Below are 17,997 nucleotides of genomic sequence, written 5' to 3'. Positions count from 1 at the left end.
AGATTTCTGTGTTGAAGAATGTTTCAACCCAAGCAGATTATTGTACATATGGGCAAAGGATAGATAGGAAGATCACATGGGTAAAAGACGGTTGGAAGCTAATCACAACAGAGAAATAAAAAGGGTCTAAGGTAGTTCTAAGTAGGAAAGAAAGGAGGACACATAAGAAAGAAAGACGGGGCAGGTAAAGCCAAGATGGCAGGGACTCACCTGAGCTCTCCTAAATTCCCATGTAAACTACTCTAAATAACACCTCAAAGTGAATGCTGGAGCAGCAGAACCAACAAAAAGGTAGGGAGAAACAATTTTCTAGCCCAAGACAACTTAGAAGGCTGGCAAGAAAGATTTGTCTCACTGGGGTGAGAATGGAGCACAGTCCAGCATAGGTCCCCCCACAACAAGCCACCAGTAGGCCTTGGGGGCAACTGAGTTGACTGGGGCTCTCAGTTCATATACAGTAAGAGGGTTGGACAACTAGTCAGAAGGAGAATACAGGGGACCCTTTAATGGTGCTGGGTGAAGGACTCTGTTGCACTGCCCATACCCTGTTCTGTGCTGCAGTCCCAGAGCAAGGAAAAGCAATAGCACACCAGAGCTTGTGACCACAGCGGGAGTGGGGATCCTGCTCACAGTTCTAGGGCAGAAGAGAATGCTCACAGACCAGAGCACTGGCCAAGAGAGCAGTGACTGCACCTGTCCTTAGATCATACTGCCTTAGAAGTACTGAAAACTTACAGACCTCTAGAACTAGCTTTGAAAACAGCCACACAAAAAACCTGAAGCTTGGCAGAGTGACTCCTCCACCCTGGGCGCATAACTTTAGCATAAAACTAAGTCCAGAAATAGGCTGGGAAAATGAGCAAACGACAAAAAAGAAAAAGAACCTGACCATAGAAAACTACTATGGCAATGGGAAATTCAAAACACAAACTCAGAAGAAGAAAACAAGGTGAAAATAGTTATGTACAAAGTGTTGGGATTGGAAGCTCAATTCCGTGTGGACAGTCTCGGGCGGGTAAAGGTGGGAGCTTCTAAATCTTAGAGCTCTCACGAGACCCCCCCAGGAAACGGCAGGGAATCGAGGTGAACCGAGCTATCTCGAGTAATTCCGCCTCTTCCTGTGAGAAACGTGATGGGAGAGAGATCTCCCCGCCCTCGAGATTGTCCCGGATCTGGGCACACTATTGTTATCTAACAGCACGGTATTCAGATGCAAACTGTGCGGCTGAAGGTTAAGTAGGATTGAGGAAGCCTGAAAGCTCTCTTAGCACGTGAGGAGCCAAGAGGACAGTAGGCTCCGCTTCTCTTTTTTCCTCTCTCCCCTCCCCCTCTCTCCCCGCTTGTACTTCTACTTCCAATCCCTTAAGATCTTAGCCTCCTTAGGAAATCTCCCCCTCTTCCTCCTAAGGAAGATCCCCCTGCACTTGTAACCGAGACCCTGAAATAAAGCTCAACCCTTGTTCAATTCTGGAACGTCCTTTCTCTCATATGAGCATCCGGTTTTGGCCAACCGAAGACCTCGGAGGTGAGGTAAGAAGACTCGGGTAGCCCACACAGGCCTCTAGGCCTGGCAGTACAAAGCCTCAAAAAAAACTGAATCTATCTCAGACTCAAAGAAATAATTACTAAAAGAGCTCAAAAAGGATTTTAAAAATTAAACAAAAGAGGTAGAGGAAAAGTTGGGAAAATAAAAGAGAAAATAAAATAAAAGGGAAAATACAAGAAAATCATGAAAGAGAAATCATAAGGGCTTCAATAAGGTTAAACTGTTTTGATTCCTACATGGGAAGATGATACTTGTAACTCCTAAGAACTTTATCATCATTAGGGCCAGTAGAAGGATTAGATTTAGATAGAGGACATATCCAGCAGGGAGTAGGGAATGTGATTGGAAAGAAGATGTGAAGTACCATTGACAGAAACAGAAAAGTTAAAAGGAACAGATTAGGATTTGGTAGGGAATGGCAAAGGAAAGATGAATTCAGTTTTGTACACAGGGTCCAAGGCTTAGCTGGGAAGGACCTCTTCAATGTGCTGAATTTAAGGTGCTGGAAGGACATCAAGGTAGAGGTATCCATCAGAGAACTCAAAGTGTAGTACTAGAGCTCAGGGGAGCCCTGGGGTACAATATGGTATAATTTAAAGCTTTAAAATGCAAATTCAACATTTATTCCACCCTACATATAAGTAAGAGATGATAACTGAAACCACAGAAATGGATGAGATGGCCAGAGAAGGATTTAGAGATAGGAACTAAGAGGGTTAAGGATTGAGCCTTGGGAGATAATAACCCTTTTTTTAAGTGTCATACAAGAATGAGTAAATGAGTAAAAGGAGACATATTACATGGAATCGTAAAAGAACTGTGAGAACGCTGTAACATTGGAATGTCACAGATTGAATGTTCTGGAGGCATCTTGAACCTAACATGTTCAAAGCCAAACTCCCCTCCTCCCAATCCTCAATTTCCCAACTTTCCTATTACTCTCAGAGGGTGCCACCATCCCTCACAGTCACCCAGGCTGGTAACCTCAGTGTCACTCTCCACTTCTCATTCCCACCTACTCCATATACCCATTCTCTCACCAAATCTGATTTCTTCTTCACAGCATCTCTTTTATCCATCCCCTTCTTTCAGCTCACAGAGCCACCACTCTAGTGCAGGGCCACATTGTTTCTTGCATGGAATACTACAGTAGCCTTGTTTTCCTGCCTCAAATTTCTCGCAACTTTAGTCCATCCTCCACTAAGCTGAAAAAATGATTTTCCTAAAGTCTGACCATGTCACCCACTCTGTCACCCCCCCCCAACTCAATAAACTCTAGTGCCACCCCAGTTACCTCTGGGGTCAACTGTAAAATCATCTGTTGGCATTTAAAGCTCTTTACATCTTTACCCCTCCCTACCTTCCCAGTCTTCTCATGCCTTATTCTCTCCATGCGCTCTACAAATCACCTACACTATATCTGCCATTCCTCAAATATTTGAACTGGATGACTTACTCCTAGTTTCCCTGGCTTGCTATCAGACAGCTCAAGTTCCCACTTTCTATAGAAAGTCTTTCCTAGACTCCTTCCCTCCCCACCTCCCACTCCAGTGCCTTCCATTTACACTGTACATCTTACACGTACGTAGTTATTTGTATGCTGTATCTCCCATTAGAATGGGAGCTCTTGGAGGGCAGAGATCATGTTTTTCCTTTTCTTTGTGTCTCAAGAGCTTTAGTATGATTCCTGACACAGAGTAAGCACATGATAAATGCTTGTTGACTGAGTGGCACATATTTTCTCAAAACAATTCTATGAGTCAGGACCAATATTTTTATCCCCATTTTATAGAGGGAGAAATTGAGACTCAAGAGAGCTTAAATGACAAGGACTAAATCACACAGCTATGAGGGGCAGAGTTGGGACTCAAACCTAGCTAGACCTCTAATACCAAAGACCTTTTCCCACTATGTCATATTGCACGTTATTTTTATAGAACTCAACCCTTTCCATCAACATAAGGGAAATCCCCTCTCCCTCTAGACTTCATTGAAGAATTTTTAGCTGCTTAAAAAGTCCAGATCGAGTTTTCAAAATCTACTCTGGGACAAAGTCAAGAATAAACCACTAACACTCCAAACTTTAGAATATCCATTGAGGTCGAGTAGGGTATTTATTCCAGGTGAAAAACACTGACCTGTCCAACCATGCTCAGCTCCTTTGTTACCTTGTACAGAGTAAGTGCTTGTAGGGGTAGGGAACCTGGGGCCTGGAGGCCGTCTAGGTCCTTAAGTGTAGCCCTTTGCTGAATCCATACTTCACAGAACAAATCCACTTAATAAAGGGATTTGTTCTGAAAAATTTGAACTGAGGCAAAAGTCTGAACCCAAGGACCTAGAAGGCCACACGTAGGCTACTCTCCAGACATATTGGTTCAGCCTGTAGTTAGCAGAAAAACTGCCTAATACCAAGTCAGAAACCTTTCCCCACTTCTCACTCTAGCCCAGTACAAATCATAAAGGTAAAAGTAACAATATGCGTTTACAGTGGGACAACAATAATTAAGAAGAGCTCACATGTAAATAGCTTTAGAGTCCTAAAGCACTTTACATACAAGATCTCATTTGATTGTGAGGCAGGTAATACAAGTATTATAATTCCATCTACAGATGAGGAAATTGAGACCCAGATCCAGGTTAGTCACAAAGAAATTAAGTGACTTGCCACAGCTTATTACTGGTAAACACCAAAGACAAGAATCCAATAGAAGCTAATTTTCTTTAGGGAAAGGAATGTTTTGGTTTTGTCTTTGAGTGCCCAGCACACAGCCCTGTAGGCACTTAATATTTGATTCCTCCTTAACTAATTTCCTAGCTGACTTTCCAAATAAATTATTCCAAAACCATCTTTTCCGTTCTCAAACTTCCTTTACCTTCCCTGTTCTCAGCTGAGAATCTTCCCTTTTACTCTACTGATAAAACAGAAGCCTTTCAATTGGAACTCTTTCATTCTCACCTCAAAATCCCTTTTCCCCCAGCCTTTGACAAAGAGGTACACGTATACCTGGATCAATTCCCTCCTTTTTCTCCAGCAGATGGCATGCTCAATACTCCCTCAAATCTTCAGCATCTGCCTATGAACTAGGCCTTAAAACATGCTCAAGTCTCTCTCATCCTTAAAACAATCTCCCCAGAGAACAAAAGAAAACTTACAGTGAAGCAAAGATGGACAGCCCTGAACACAATGCGTTATTTATTATATAGTCTTTCTTGAAATGAAATTCATTGCTGTATATTTTGAATCCTTTCTTCCAGTCTGCTGTGCACATGGCAATGCTTTTTTCTTTTCTTATTTTGTATTTAAGTTTTAATATATAAGTTTATGTTTCTTTTTCTTTTCATATTATATACTTGTTTTAGAGTTTAAGTTTAAAATAAATTAATTTTAAAAAAAATCTTCACTAGATCCTACAACTGAAACTGCTTCCTCCAGTTATCAGTTATCTCAGAATTGCCAGCTCTGATTGCCTTTTCTCAGTCCTACTCCTTTTTGATCTATCTGCTACATTTGACAGTGGGGAAGACCCTCTCTGCTGAATATTCTCTACTATTTTTTCCCGATTCCCTTACCTGTCTGACCATTCTTTCTCAGTCTCTTTTGCTGGTTCATCATTCATATTACACTCCTTAACTACAGGTGTTCCCCAAGATCCTGTCCTAGATCCTCTTCAGTCTCTATACATTTGTTCTCAGTAATTTCCATCAGCTCCCATGATTTAACTATTATTCCCATACAGATCATTCACAGGCCCATACCCACATCACCAATGATCTACTAGATATTTCAAAGTGGATATCCTAGAGACATCTTAAACTCAACATGTTCAAAAGCATTATCTTTCCCTCCAAGCCCTCCCATTCCAAATTTCTTTTTTTGGTTGGTGAAAACACCATCCCCCAGTCCACCATGTTCACAATCTTAGCATTGTTCATGACTCCTCACTTTCTCTCACCTATGTATTTAATCAGTTGCCAGATCTTGACTGATTTTCCTTCCAAACGACTTTCACATCTGACCCATTTTCTTTACTCGTACAGCCGTCTTCTTAGTTTTGGTACTCATCACTCTCACCTACATTATTTCAACTGTCCCCTAATTAGTTCCCTTGCCTCAAGTCTCTCCCCATTACAGCTGATTCTTATATATTACTGCCAATATAATTTTCCTTAAGTGCAGATCTGACCATGTGACTCCATTCAACCAACTCCAGTGGTATCCTATTGCCTCTAGGATAAAATATATACTCCTCTGTTTAGATTTTAAAGCCATATATGATCTGACCCCAACCTATCTTTCCAGCAAAGGATACTTCTTCCCTTCCCTAGGTATTGTGTTAAGCATCAGAGGTACAAATCTGCAAGCCAATCAACTTGGTCTTCTCTGCTACAAAAACGAAACTCTCCCTCCTGTCTTTGTATGGTCCATCCCCCAAGCTTGGAACATACCCCTTCCTTGCCTCCACCTCATAATGTCCCTTTCTTCCTTTAAGACACAGCTTAAGCACCATTTTCTGAAGGAAGGCTTTCCTGATCCGCATAATTGCTTACTGCCTTCCCTCCCAAACTACCTTATGTTTTCTTTGTACACATTGGTATTTCTTCACTTTGTATTTATGCTACATTTTTTTTTGATCAAATAGGACAATATTTGTAAAGCACTTAGCACAGCATTTGGCACGTAGCAGGAACTATAAACGCTTCTTGCTCCCTCTCCCCCCATATGAGTACTTCTTGTCTCTGTTAGAATGTAAGCTCTTCAGCAAGTGGTAATACAGTCATTCTTTGTACTTATTTTTCTAGCACCCAGCACACTACCTTGGCATAAACCAGGAACTGAATACTTGTAGGCTGATATTTGTTAAACTCAATTGACACCAGGTCTCCAATAAGCCAGATCAAAGTTCTAGGAGTCATCCTGTCCCACAGGACAAGTTGCCATGACTCTTTTACCCAAAGAGATTCGCTAATAGCTGGGATTTACGCAAAGGTATCCAGCTGGCCCTACCTCTTGCCATATATCTGACCTCTGAGTTGGAGTTTCTGACCAACTGGCCAGGATGGCTTTTAATTTATTTATAAGCTTTATAGGGGTAGAAGTTTGCTAGAGCTGCTTTCTTAATTGTATTTAAGCCTATTAGTATAATGGAAACCTGAAAAAATCCAAGTCAAGGACTTTGCCCAAGAATTACACTATAAATGTCTTTTTTGCTCCAGTAAGAAAGGAAATTCATGCTTAAAAAGTAGATGTAATCAGTCAGCATAAGAAAGTAAGAAGAGGATTGGGGTAGAGAATCTGAGCTCAAGATTTGGTTCTCTCTCACTTGCTGTGTGACCCTGGATAAATCATATAACCTTCCTGAGTCTTACTTTTCTCCACGGTGAAATGAGAGGATTGGACGTTAGAGACCATCCGGCCAACTTAAGGGTGAATCTCCTTGACAAAAAGTTATTAATGAGTTGGTAGGATGGTCAGAATCAAACCTGATACATTTTTAAAACGTATTCATCTAAACTCTTATACCTGAGTTAAAAGACAGAATGCCCCAATACAAACTAAGAGAGACTTGGCTAGATAGTGGTTCAGGGATTCAGCCAACAAGCATTTACTAAATGGTCATTATTTGCCAGGCATTGTGCTAAGCACCAGGAATTCAAAGAAAGGAAAAAAAACCCCATAATCTTTTCCCTCAAAAATCTCACATTTTAATGGTCTAACAGAGGGGGAGGAGACAAACACAAAAATAACTTCATACAGAGAGCTGATGGAAGGCACTTGCTGCCTGGGGGGAACAGGAAAGATTTTCTGCAGAAGATGGAATTTGAGTTGAATTCTGAAGGAAGCTAAGAAAGGACACACTAGGTCAGCCGGATTTTAGAGTTTATGGAGGCGAATGTCTCCTTGCTTTGGCCCAGCCTGTACCCAAAGCCCAAAATGCATTTCCTTCTGCCTCTTAGAATCCCCTAGTTTCTTTCAACTTTCAGCTCATCTGTCACATATCTTTTGCTTGGCTATGCATGTTTTAATAGGGGTTTTGTTTTTCTTGCTTTCTCAGTGGTGGAATAGGAGGAGATGGAAAGGAAAGTATGCAGACTTGAGAATAAAATAAAATTGAATTAAAAAAATAGAAGGTAGGGATATTTAGTATTTCAAGGCTTGTCATGGAAATGGGAGTGGTTTTATTCCCCTTGGACCTTGAGGGTAAAACTAGAAGAGCTCCTTAGAATTGGAACAGGCAGCTTTTCAGTAGCAGTCTGATGACCATTTGATCAAGGTAGAAGGAACCTCAAAGTCCATCTACTCTAACCCCTTCAGGAGCAGAGAAGCCTAGGAAAATAAAGTGACTTGCCCAAGGTCACTCAGGTGGTGAGCATCCAAGGCAGGACTCAAACTCTGACTCCAGAGCTAAAGTTCTTTCCCCTGTACCAAATACCCAGTTGATGGTGAAAAGGAGATTCATGTTTGAGTTAAGGGCTGGGCAACCTGTTTTCCCTATTGCTAGTCCCTTTCCGTTCCCTCTGAGATAACCTTTTGTCTGCTCTCTTACATCTCCTAAGTGCAAAGCTCTTTGAATGTTTTCCTCGTGGGACTTTCTCCTTGAGGGAAGAAACGGTGCTTCTGCCTTTCATGATATCCTCAGCTTTTTGCTTAGTGCCTGAAGCATGCATAGTAAGCACTTGCTAAAATACTTGTGACCCTAAATGAACTGATTGTAGGAACTTACGATTTTTTTAAATTCAATTTTATTTTCAGTTCTGAATTCTCTCCCCACCCCCACTTCCTTCTCCCCCATCTACTGAGGAAAAAAAAACAAAACCCTTTAGAAATATGTAGAGTCAAGCAAACAAATGCTTAACCATAGGGTGTGTGTGTGTGTGTGTGTGTGTGTGTGTGTGTGTGTGTGTGTGTGTGTGTGTGTGTGTGTGTGTGTGTGTGTGTGTGTTCTCTATTATAATTAATCCTCTGGAATTAAGATTGGATGGTATGTTGATAAAATTAGGAACCTATGACTTTATGAATAACGATCAACTACTTACTGAGAGGCAAAGCTTTTTGAGGACAGGTCCTGTCAAAAGGTAAAGTAACTGGACAATATTCCCTGTTCTTCCTAAAACGAGAAGAAAAAGCCCTCCTCAGTAAGTAAGCTACTAGTTTCTGTTTCCCAGGGAATTTAATGGGCAAAGAGCCCATCTCCTTGGGGAATTTAAATGCATCAAGCCAAGTGAGTCCCATGGGCCCTGATATTTCTCTTTGTCCCAAGTACTAAGTATAGGACAGATCATTCAAGGCATTTGTAAAGTTAAAAGTGTTAGGGAGATTATCTGAATTAGCATGTTGTCAGCATTTGCTCCAATTCTCTCCAGAGAAAATGTGGTCCCTTGATTCTTAAGGAAGCAAAAAAAAGGTAAGATGGGCAGTATTATTATCTTGTCTTATTTAACTTTCTGTTCATTAATATTTTACTTGGTTGTGCCTTACCTCCTTAAATGGCGAGCCCCTTAAGAACAGGGACCACAACTTGTTCATCTTTGTATCCTCAAACAACAGCCACAATAGCAACTCAAACATTTTTACAAATTTTACAGAAATATGCTGTGGACCAAGTTCAGGAATAAGGGATATGACTATCTATTGGCTTGCCCTGGTCCCTCTTGGGCTTCCATATATCCAGTAAGGAAACCCAAAGCAATGAATCTTTGCCTTTTGTTGGGAAAAAGTCACTTGGATTTGTTGTCTTAACCCAGAGCATTTCCCTAGTTCTTCTGCCCATATGGCAAACATCATAAGGGCTCAATAAATACTTGTTGATTGATTACATCAAGCACAACACTTTACACATAGCAGGCATTAGTAAATCTTTGTTCAATTGATGATGGCCTAGCTGGGCAACATGGTGAGAAAGGTTGACCCCTTGCACAAATGTCTTTTCCCATAATCCTTTGGGGTGGAAATGTTTTGGGGGAAAAACTAGAATAGGGACCAGGATCACTTTAATTCTTCCTACCGTTTGTTTCCCAACTGAAACCATCCGATTCAGCTTCTTAGAATTGTGAGTTAAGCTTGTGGAGTAGAAGTGGAAGTTAGGCTGCAAAGTGCTCCTTTGTGGAAAAGGGCTTCCCTCTGCTGTGACCCTGTCTTATACTTCCCATAATAATAACAGCAGCTATATAAAGCTCTTTTTACCCTCCTGTTCTGAGGTAAGTGCTCTTATTAACCCTAACCCATTTTACAAAGGAGGAAACTGAGGCATTAAGAAGTTAAGTTACTTGTCTAGGGTCACATATCTAATAAGGACCTGATGTAGGAATTCCAACTTAGGTATTCTCGACTCCAAATCCTAGGCTCTATCCACTGGCCCACCTATGAAATCTAGTGTCAATGGGATTCTGGGCCAAGCTTCTTTGGCTCCCTGTCTCACTCAGCTAAGCCAGCTCTTCTTGGCAACGTGCTCCTCAATGGGCCAAGTCTTCCATTTTTACTTTGGCAATTAATTACACTTAGCCATTTCCTGGGAACAAATAACTCATTTCTCCTTATACTGCTGGTATCAAGACACACAAACTCACACATTCAGCTCAAACACAGATATCTCTTCCCCCTCAACCACCCCTCCCCCAAATTACCTTGTCACCTCTCTGCTGGTTTCTGCTGTGAGTGCAGGGCCAATTAACCCCTGAGTTTCAGCAATCAGGCAGGGCCTTCTGGCCACCTGAGAGCCAGAGTATTAAGTTAAGCTCAAAGTGGGTCACTGATAGGCAAAGGAGAATGAAGTGATCAGAAGTCTCATCTAGAAGTTGAAGAGATCCTTAAAACAAAGACATCATGGACAATTCAAAGGTAGCCATCCACACAGTGAAAAAGGGAACTAGGAGTGGAGGAGGGGAGGGACTGTCAAAATTTATTAGACTAGAGCAGGAACTGTTTCTTCTCAGCTGTTGCAGGTTGTGGCTCTCAGTGCTATCCATTTTTGTTTCCTGCTCTTACAATGAATGCAACCTCTCTCACTGGATTCACCCAGAGCATGAATACCAACAGTGCTATTTGTGTAACCTTAGGCAAATACTTCACCCCTCAGCCTCAGTTTCCTCATCTGCAAAATGAAGGAGTTTGCCTTGATGGTCCCTAAAGTTCTCTTCTAGCCCTAAAGGTCTCTTCAAGCTCTAAATCCTACAGTCTCATTATTATGGTAGAAATCTTATATCAGAAAATAAATGATCAACCTATTTATGAAATATGGTTACATTTTTATTCCCAAAGTCAAATGAATAATCTTCTGGCTTGATTCTGGACACTAGTAAATGAAAATATATTTACATTTTTCCTGTAAGTTCCCTGTGAGTTCCTGTATTTATACAGAGGAGCTAGAATCAATAAACATTTTTATGTATTAATCAACACCTACAGTCTAGTCAACAAGCACTTACTAAGGGTCTTAATATGCCAGGCACAGTGCTAAACAATGAGGATACAAAGAAGGCCTAAAGACAGTCCCTCTGGAAGAGTTCACAATCTAACGGAGGACACTACAGGCAAACAATCATATATAAACAAGAGGTCTACCAGATAAATGGGAGTGATTCAACGGAGAGAAGAGACTTGCATGAAGGGGAATCAGCAAAGGCTTCTTGAAGAAGTAGGATTTTAGTTGGGACTTGAAGGAAGCCAGGATTGGAGATGAGGAGAAAGAGCTTTCAGGCATGAGGTAGGAGTCAGTGAAAATAAAGCAACATACTAAACAATTAGCCTTGAAATAGAAACATAAAAAGAAGTACTATTTAGTAATTTATTTGTTAATCCCCTACTATAGATGCTGGTCATTGTGAGGACAAATCAATATGGCGACATCAAGAGTGTGAAGTTGTATAAAAATGGTGGGCTTGGGATTAGGATTGAATATGAATTCTAATACCGTGTCATAAGAAAGTCACTTATGTCTGAATCATTTATAAAATGGGGATGATGATATATTGACTACTTACCTTAAAAGATTTGTCATGAGGAAAGTGCCACATAGACCTTAAAAAAAGGTATATGTGTGAGTTATTACCATTACCCTGGAAACCATCTGCCCATCCAAATTCAGCTAGAAGACAAGAAGCCTGTCTGAAATGCAGTGAAAGCCATTTAAGAGTAACAACCTCATTCCATAATGCACAATTACTCTGTACTTGGCATTTTCTTATTTTAACAATTTTGTGTGTGTGCCAAGCCAGGCACACACACATGTATACACATATGTATGCGCATTATAGATTTATATGTGTATATGTATATGCATTATAGGTATATATGTACATATATGTACATATACACATTATACATATATCTATATACATGTATTATATAGATATATGTATATATATATTTTAAAGAATGGAATAGATTAATTTACGATTAACATGACTTTGTTTCCAAGGTCGATACCCACTAACTCAGATTTGGCTCTAGTGGCCTAACTGGCAAGGCAGATTATCACTTCAAGTCCACAAAGCAATCTGTCTGATGAATGTAAAAAGGCTCAAGGCATATTTATTTTTCAAAGGAAGCTGGGTTCTATCTATCTTGTTGGTAAAATTGCAAAAGGCAGAATAGCCCCTGCTCACTGCATCCTAGCCCATTCTCATTCAGTTTCCATCATCTGTCACCCAGCCATAAAAGTGACAAGGGAATAAAGTCTCAGCCAAGGGACAGGGCTGTCAGCTTTTTTTTTTCTTCTTTTTTTTAACGCTTCCTCACCCTTCCCCAAAATAACTTGGGCAGAGCTCTATTTATATCACCCAAGTGTAAAATGAAAACTGGGCCATTTGGGAGCACAAAGCTGAAAGCCTGTAAACCCCACAGGCCATCCTCTTCACCCTTGCATTCTAGAACTCCCCAAATGAAAAGAAAGATGAGATGTTGGAAGAATTCCAAGGCTTTTAACAACCCACTTAATGAAAACCCCTATTAGAATGCAAGACAAGGACCCACACCATTACAGAGGAGTTGTTTGCTGAATGTGCCAAAAAAAGGAGGGGGTGGGGTGGGGAATAAATTGATCAGTGCTGCCCCCCAGACCACAGCACTTACGTTTTAAAAATATATTTCCTAAGGTCCTCTGGGAAATTAAGATTACTCTTATCCCCTAGATAAGGGGATCTGAGCTCTAGATCTCAGTTCTGCCAACAAGGACTTCATCCTGTTTTCTTTGGTTTAACCCTCTGCTCCCTTTCTTTTAGCCACCCAGATGCTAGGGAGACAAAAGTGGAACTAGTCAGCACAGGATTTAGAATCAGAAGGTCCAGGGTTCAAGTCCTGATACTGACATTTCCTAGCTATACGTTCTTATACAACTCATTTCTCTGACACTGTGTTCCCTCAGCCTTAAAGAAGAGATTACATTTCTTGCCCTGTGTACTTGTTATGGAGCAAGCAAACCCCTTAGTGATATATAAAAGGGAGGAATTAGCACATGAGGTGACTAGGCTTAGTAGTCCTATGAACTCTAACACTAACTTGTTCTGATTGGCCCCCAAAAGCAGAATTGTAAAGTGCTTAGCACAGTGCCTGACACATAGTAAAACTATATAAATGTTGGCTATGTTGGCTATTATAATTATTATTATAAACTAGGAGCAATGGGTAGAAAAGGTACAGGGGAAGGATACCCCTCCCCCGCTTTCTTAGAGCCTTGTTTCAAATCCTACCACTTATGATGATGACCTGTGTGGCTGTGGGGAAATCAGTTAACCTCCCTAGGTCTCAATTTCCTCATCTACAATATGAGAGAGTAGGTCTAGATGCCTTCCAAGGCCTCTTCTTTTTGCTCCTATGGGGTGATGGTCCTATGATTTTACAGGGAAGCACATTTTTGCCAGATAGGAAGGGAGACAAAATTCTCCCTAATAATTGGAGCTACGTGGAAATAAAACTGAGGCTCCCATGAGAGGCAGAGGGTCTTCAGATCATATTAATAGCTAACACTTTAGGATTAATAGAGGAACTTACAGGAAAAATGTAAATATACTTTCATTTACTAATGTCCAGAATCAATCAGTGCTAAGTTTCATTCAATCTTCATATGACTAAAGTTTTGTACAAAGTAGGCGCTTAATACATGTTAGCCAGATTGGACTGGATTAGAATGAAGTAGTTTATCAGATCAATTTCCCCTAAGAAGAGGGGGAGGCACCCATGGGGAGTCATGGGAACTGGAAGAAGTAAAAGGAGGCGGGGTCAGGCAGAGAGTGCTGAAGACCGACAGGGTTCACAATTTTCCCAAGGCCTGCACTCTCGGGCTTTCCTGTCCCGTCCTCTGACCCGGTGTACAGACTGTGCCTTTCTTTAAAAATCAAAACAAACAAAAACCAATATTAAATCCCAGCTCCTAGGAGTGACAGAAAGAAAAAAAAAATCCCTGTACTGATCACCCAGGTGGGGAAGAATGAAATCTCTGCTGAGTTGCAGCCATTCGCATGCCAGCCAGGCAACACCTGATCTCATTACTCCAGCTGAGCCTTCACCCACCTGGTCATTTTAAATAGACATCTAATTGTATCAATTTACCTTACCCTAGATAGGGCCAAATTAACCTCTAAATTAAATAGCCTAATGACCATATTTCTCTTCCCTAAACTGCCACAAAACTAGTCTTTTGAAAATTAGATTTCAATTTTTATCTCAGAGGAGGGAAATCCTATTTATACACTGATGTGATACTGATACCTCTCTGACAATACATTGTCAAGCTGACAAAGTTCTTTCTCCATCCTTTTCACGCTGTGACGTGTACATCAGGATGTGCCAGGGGCAGTGTGTGAGTGTGTGTGTGTGTGTGTGTGTGTGTCCACAAAACCAACACATTCTGGAGTTCGTTTTTTATGTTGTTCCACCTGCCTCATCTCTTTAAGGGTTTTACGTAGAAAATGTCATACAGTGTTGGCGCTGGAAGGGATCTTAGAGGCAACCAACTTCTTTCTAGCCCTTGTTTCCTGTGTAGTAGAAATATCGCTGGATTGAACATCAGAAGGTCTGAATCTGAATCCTGGTTTTCCAATCTATGAGATGTTGGGCAAGTCAATATATCTCTCTAGGCCTCTGTTTCCTCATCTGAAAAATGAGAAAACTGGATTGGATGAGGTTTAAGATTTTTTGCAGATCTAAATCCCACAGTCCCACTTAATGGCTTCAGCACCTCAGTCACACAATGGCAGAGTGGGGGACTGGAACCCAGGCCTTCCAACTCCAAATCCAGCATTCTATTCTAGAAGCTGTAGAAGCTGGCCGAACCTTCTGGCCCATACATAGCTCAGGGGTTTGCTCAGTTGTTACATCTGAAAACTAAATGAAAACTAAATCTTCATTCAAGGTTTAGATATGAAGCTTCAAAGACCCAAAGGAGTGAATTGAGGCCTTACTGGGGAGAAAACTAGGGACAAGGGTGCTTTCTGGTCTCCACAAATTACTTCATAAGCAGAAGTTACTTACTCTGCCTTCAGTCTGATTCCCCTCCAGGACCAACTATCTACAAAATATAAATATATCTCGGATCCCCTCTAGACTGTAGCAATCATTATCTCTACCCTCTACCTACCAGGAACCAGTCTGCAAAAGGCAAGATAAGACCTAGGAGATCACAATGCACCCCAGGCACCTTCATAATACCTCAAAGTGTAATTCATAAAATTAAGAATGGGGTCCGTGACTTCACAGCAGATATGCTGAGATTCAAGATACTACAAAAATAAAAGTAACCTGAAGCTAAAAGTTTTGTGGGAAATCTTATACAAAAGGGCTGTTTTCATACATCACCCTTCCCCCAGTCACAGATGATAAGATAAAAACTGAGCTTCAGAGAAAACTGTGCCACAAACCAGCACAATGCAGGACAGAAGCACACATTTGAAGTACACACCAAAAAATACAACCAAATACCCTGCGATGGCACTTTCCTCTGAATTCTACAACAGGAAGGCAAGGAGCCATCTCCCTGGATCCTGAAAGGAAAGGCATCTGGGGGGATGAGGGGACTGCCATAAATCACAGCTCACAGGGAGAGCCTAGGAGACTCCAGAACTTGCTGATCTCTCCTGTCACTGACAGCTGTCCCCTCCATCTCCCTGCCTCTACCCCGCCCCCCCCCACCCCCCCAAGAAACCTCAGCGCCAGCAGAGCCCTGAGGGCCCAGCAGAGAAGTTCAGGGACCAGGCAGCAGCTGCTTTTCTTTATGGGGGATTATTATGCTCTGTTGCCACTTCCATATGGATGGCTGGAGAGGATTTGGGAGAGAAGAAAAGAAAGAGGAAAGAAAGAGAGGAGAGGATGGCTGTCCAACAATCCCACACCAAAGCTGCTCCCTGCCCATCCTCAGGAGGTCAGGAAGGCACGTGTGCACTCAGACCCACAGTAATCAGGACACACACTTTTACACATAGTGTGCAAACGCATGTAAACATATTGTACACAGCAGCACACGCGCGCACACACACACGCACACGCACACACTCCAGGCACAGCGAGGGTCTCCAGGGACTCGGTGATCTCAAGGCCTCACCAAACGCTGCCCGGGGCCAGGGGGTCACCCCTGGATGTTACTCCAGCACACGCGCTCCCCTCCCAGCCCGGGCACAGGGCACACACAGCTCATGCCTCCTTTCTTAGCCCGCAGGGGGAGGGGGGAAGGTGAAAGGAGGGAAGGCGAGGAGGAAACCTAGAACTTCTCCAATCATCCACCCTCTCGCGCTCCTAAACCTAAATCCTGACCCTAAGGGGTGGGGCAGGGCAGGGCGGGCAGCAGCGGCGGGCTGGGGGAGGGTTGGGTGGCGACCTCTTCTCCTCTAGATCTCGGGTCGTCCTCCCCTGCCCCGCCCCACCCGGGTCAGGAGCTGGTATCCGGGCCGGCCACAGCATCCCTTCCTCCCCCACGCGGGGCCGAGGGCGGGGGGAGCTGGGCACCGGGAACGCAGGACCCTCAGGTGTCCCACCTCAGCCCCAGGGCCCCCGATCCCCAAGGACTCTGCTCAGGGAAGCCGAGGCCGTCCCCTTCCTTCCCTCGCCTCTCACCTCGCAGCCAGCGGGGAGGCGGAGACCGTGGCTCCTCCACAGGTGCCCGGGAGGCTGCAGCCCTGGCAAGATGGAGCCGGGGGCAGGGGGATGGAGAGGATGTGGGGGTGTTGGAGCAGAGAGGCTGAAGCTAATCCTGGAGCCCCAGACAGGGCCGCCCGCCGCCGCGCCGCCACCGCAACTCAGCCCTCCCGGGACTGAGCTGGGAGGTGGGGCTGGGCCGGGCCGGGCTGGCGACAGCGGAGGGAGGAGGGGAAGGGAGGGGGCAGAGAAGAGGAGGAAGGCGAGGAGGGGGCGGGGAGTCGGGGCGGGGGCCGCCCACTGCCGCCTCACCTGGGGCCCGCCCCCTGCCTGCTCTTCTCGCCTGGGGCGGCGAGTCCTGCCCTGGCCTCTGCCCGCCGCTGCCCCCTGCCACCTTCGCCCCCTCTCCAGCAGCCCCGCCCGCCTCCTTTCCTCCTTCCCCTGATCTCGCTTTTCTCCGTCCATCTCTGTCCATCACTGTCCCCTTGTCCCCTCCCCTCTTCCTTCCCGGTCCCCCTCCCCCTCCCAGCTGCCAATGCTAGAGCCCCCCAGCTCCCGGAGAGGGTCGGTGCGGACCGGACTCAGTACAAACCCTGAACCCTGACTCTCGGCGCTTCCTGTAAAAGACCTGACACAGAGCCCGGTCCTCGTCCTCGTCTTCCCTGATGGCCCCCATCACCCAGTCTTGGGCCTTCCCAGGCGCTGGGACTCCAGCATCCCCAAAGGAGTTATACCCAATGATAAACCCGGAAAGCAGCGCTCCCTGACTGCCGGAGAAGCAGGGCGGGGTCTGTCACTCCCCAGGCTGCTTGCAGGGAACCTGCGGCGGGTGGAACTGCCCACCCGCTGGGACCTTCCTGGTCTCCGGGCGAGGAAACCCGGCTGTCTCGGAGCTGCCAGGGCTTCTCCTTTGCTGGAAGGATTAAGACGATCATCAATTAATCAAGCAATGTTTACCCAGTGGTGCCCTGCCATCCACCAAGTATACATAAGGGTGTGTGCAGCCCAGGCAAAAGGCTCCAGGCAGAAAACCTGAATTACTTATGGAAAAAGCCAAAGCAAGGCCTTGAACCCTTTGGGCACGCCCCTCTATTAAAAAAAATAAAAAGGTAGCAAAGTGGTAAAAGATGAAATATGTTCTGGTGGAGGGAAGTACCCAAGCTGATGGGATCGCCAAAGACATACTGAATGAAGTCTATTGATTGAGCGTCTGCTGTGTTAAAAGTCGGTGGCGGTGGGGGGTGGGGCTAGGGTTTGGTTGGGCACGAGGAGATATCATTAAGTATAAATCAACAAGTATTTATTAATCACCCATTATGTGGCAGGCACTGTGCTACGCACAAATGCTGTAACTACAAACAAAAACAAATACAATTCCCTGAATTAAAGG

The 17,997-nt window shown here is 43.8% G+C and overlaps 1 protein-coding gene across 2 annotated transcripts in view; it reads right to left on the bottom strand.

Annotated features, from left to right (window-relative positions):
- GPRIN2 (G protein regulated inducer of neurite outgrowth 2) overlaps positions 1 to 16,882 on the bottom strand; it is a 28,903-nt gene extending 12,021 nt beyond the window's left edge. Inside the window, exons 1-2 of one of the 2 annotated variants that reach the window (XM_072627333.1) lie at positions 16,587 to 16,810; positions 8,582 to 8,652 (exon numbers count right to left, since the gene is read on the bottom strand). The gene's annotated coding sequence lies outside the window, so the exon portion shown is untranslated. Of the gene's footprint in view, positions 1 to 8,581; positions 8,653 to 16,586 lie in introns of both variants that reach the window. The other variant, XM_072627329.1, reaches the window with a different exon arrangement.
- Between the last annotated feature and the right edge of the window lie 1,115 nt (positions 16,883 to 17,997).

The sequence above is a fragment of the Notamacropus eugenii genome, chromosome 1, assembly GCF_028372415.1.
Source record: "Notamacropus eugenii isolate mMacEug1 chromosome 1, mMacEug1.pri_v2, whole genome shotgun sequence".
In the NCBI taxonomy this organism is placed as follows: Eukaryota; Metazoa; Chordata; class Mammalia; order Diprotodontia; family Macropodidae; genus Notamacropus; species Notamacropus eugenii.
Note: the sequence above shows the minus strand (reverse complement) of the source record. Positions and strands in the feature narration are given on the sequence as shown.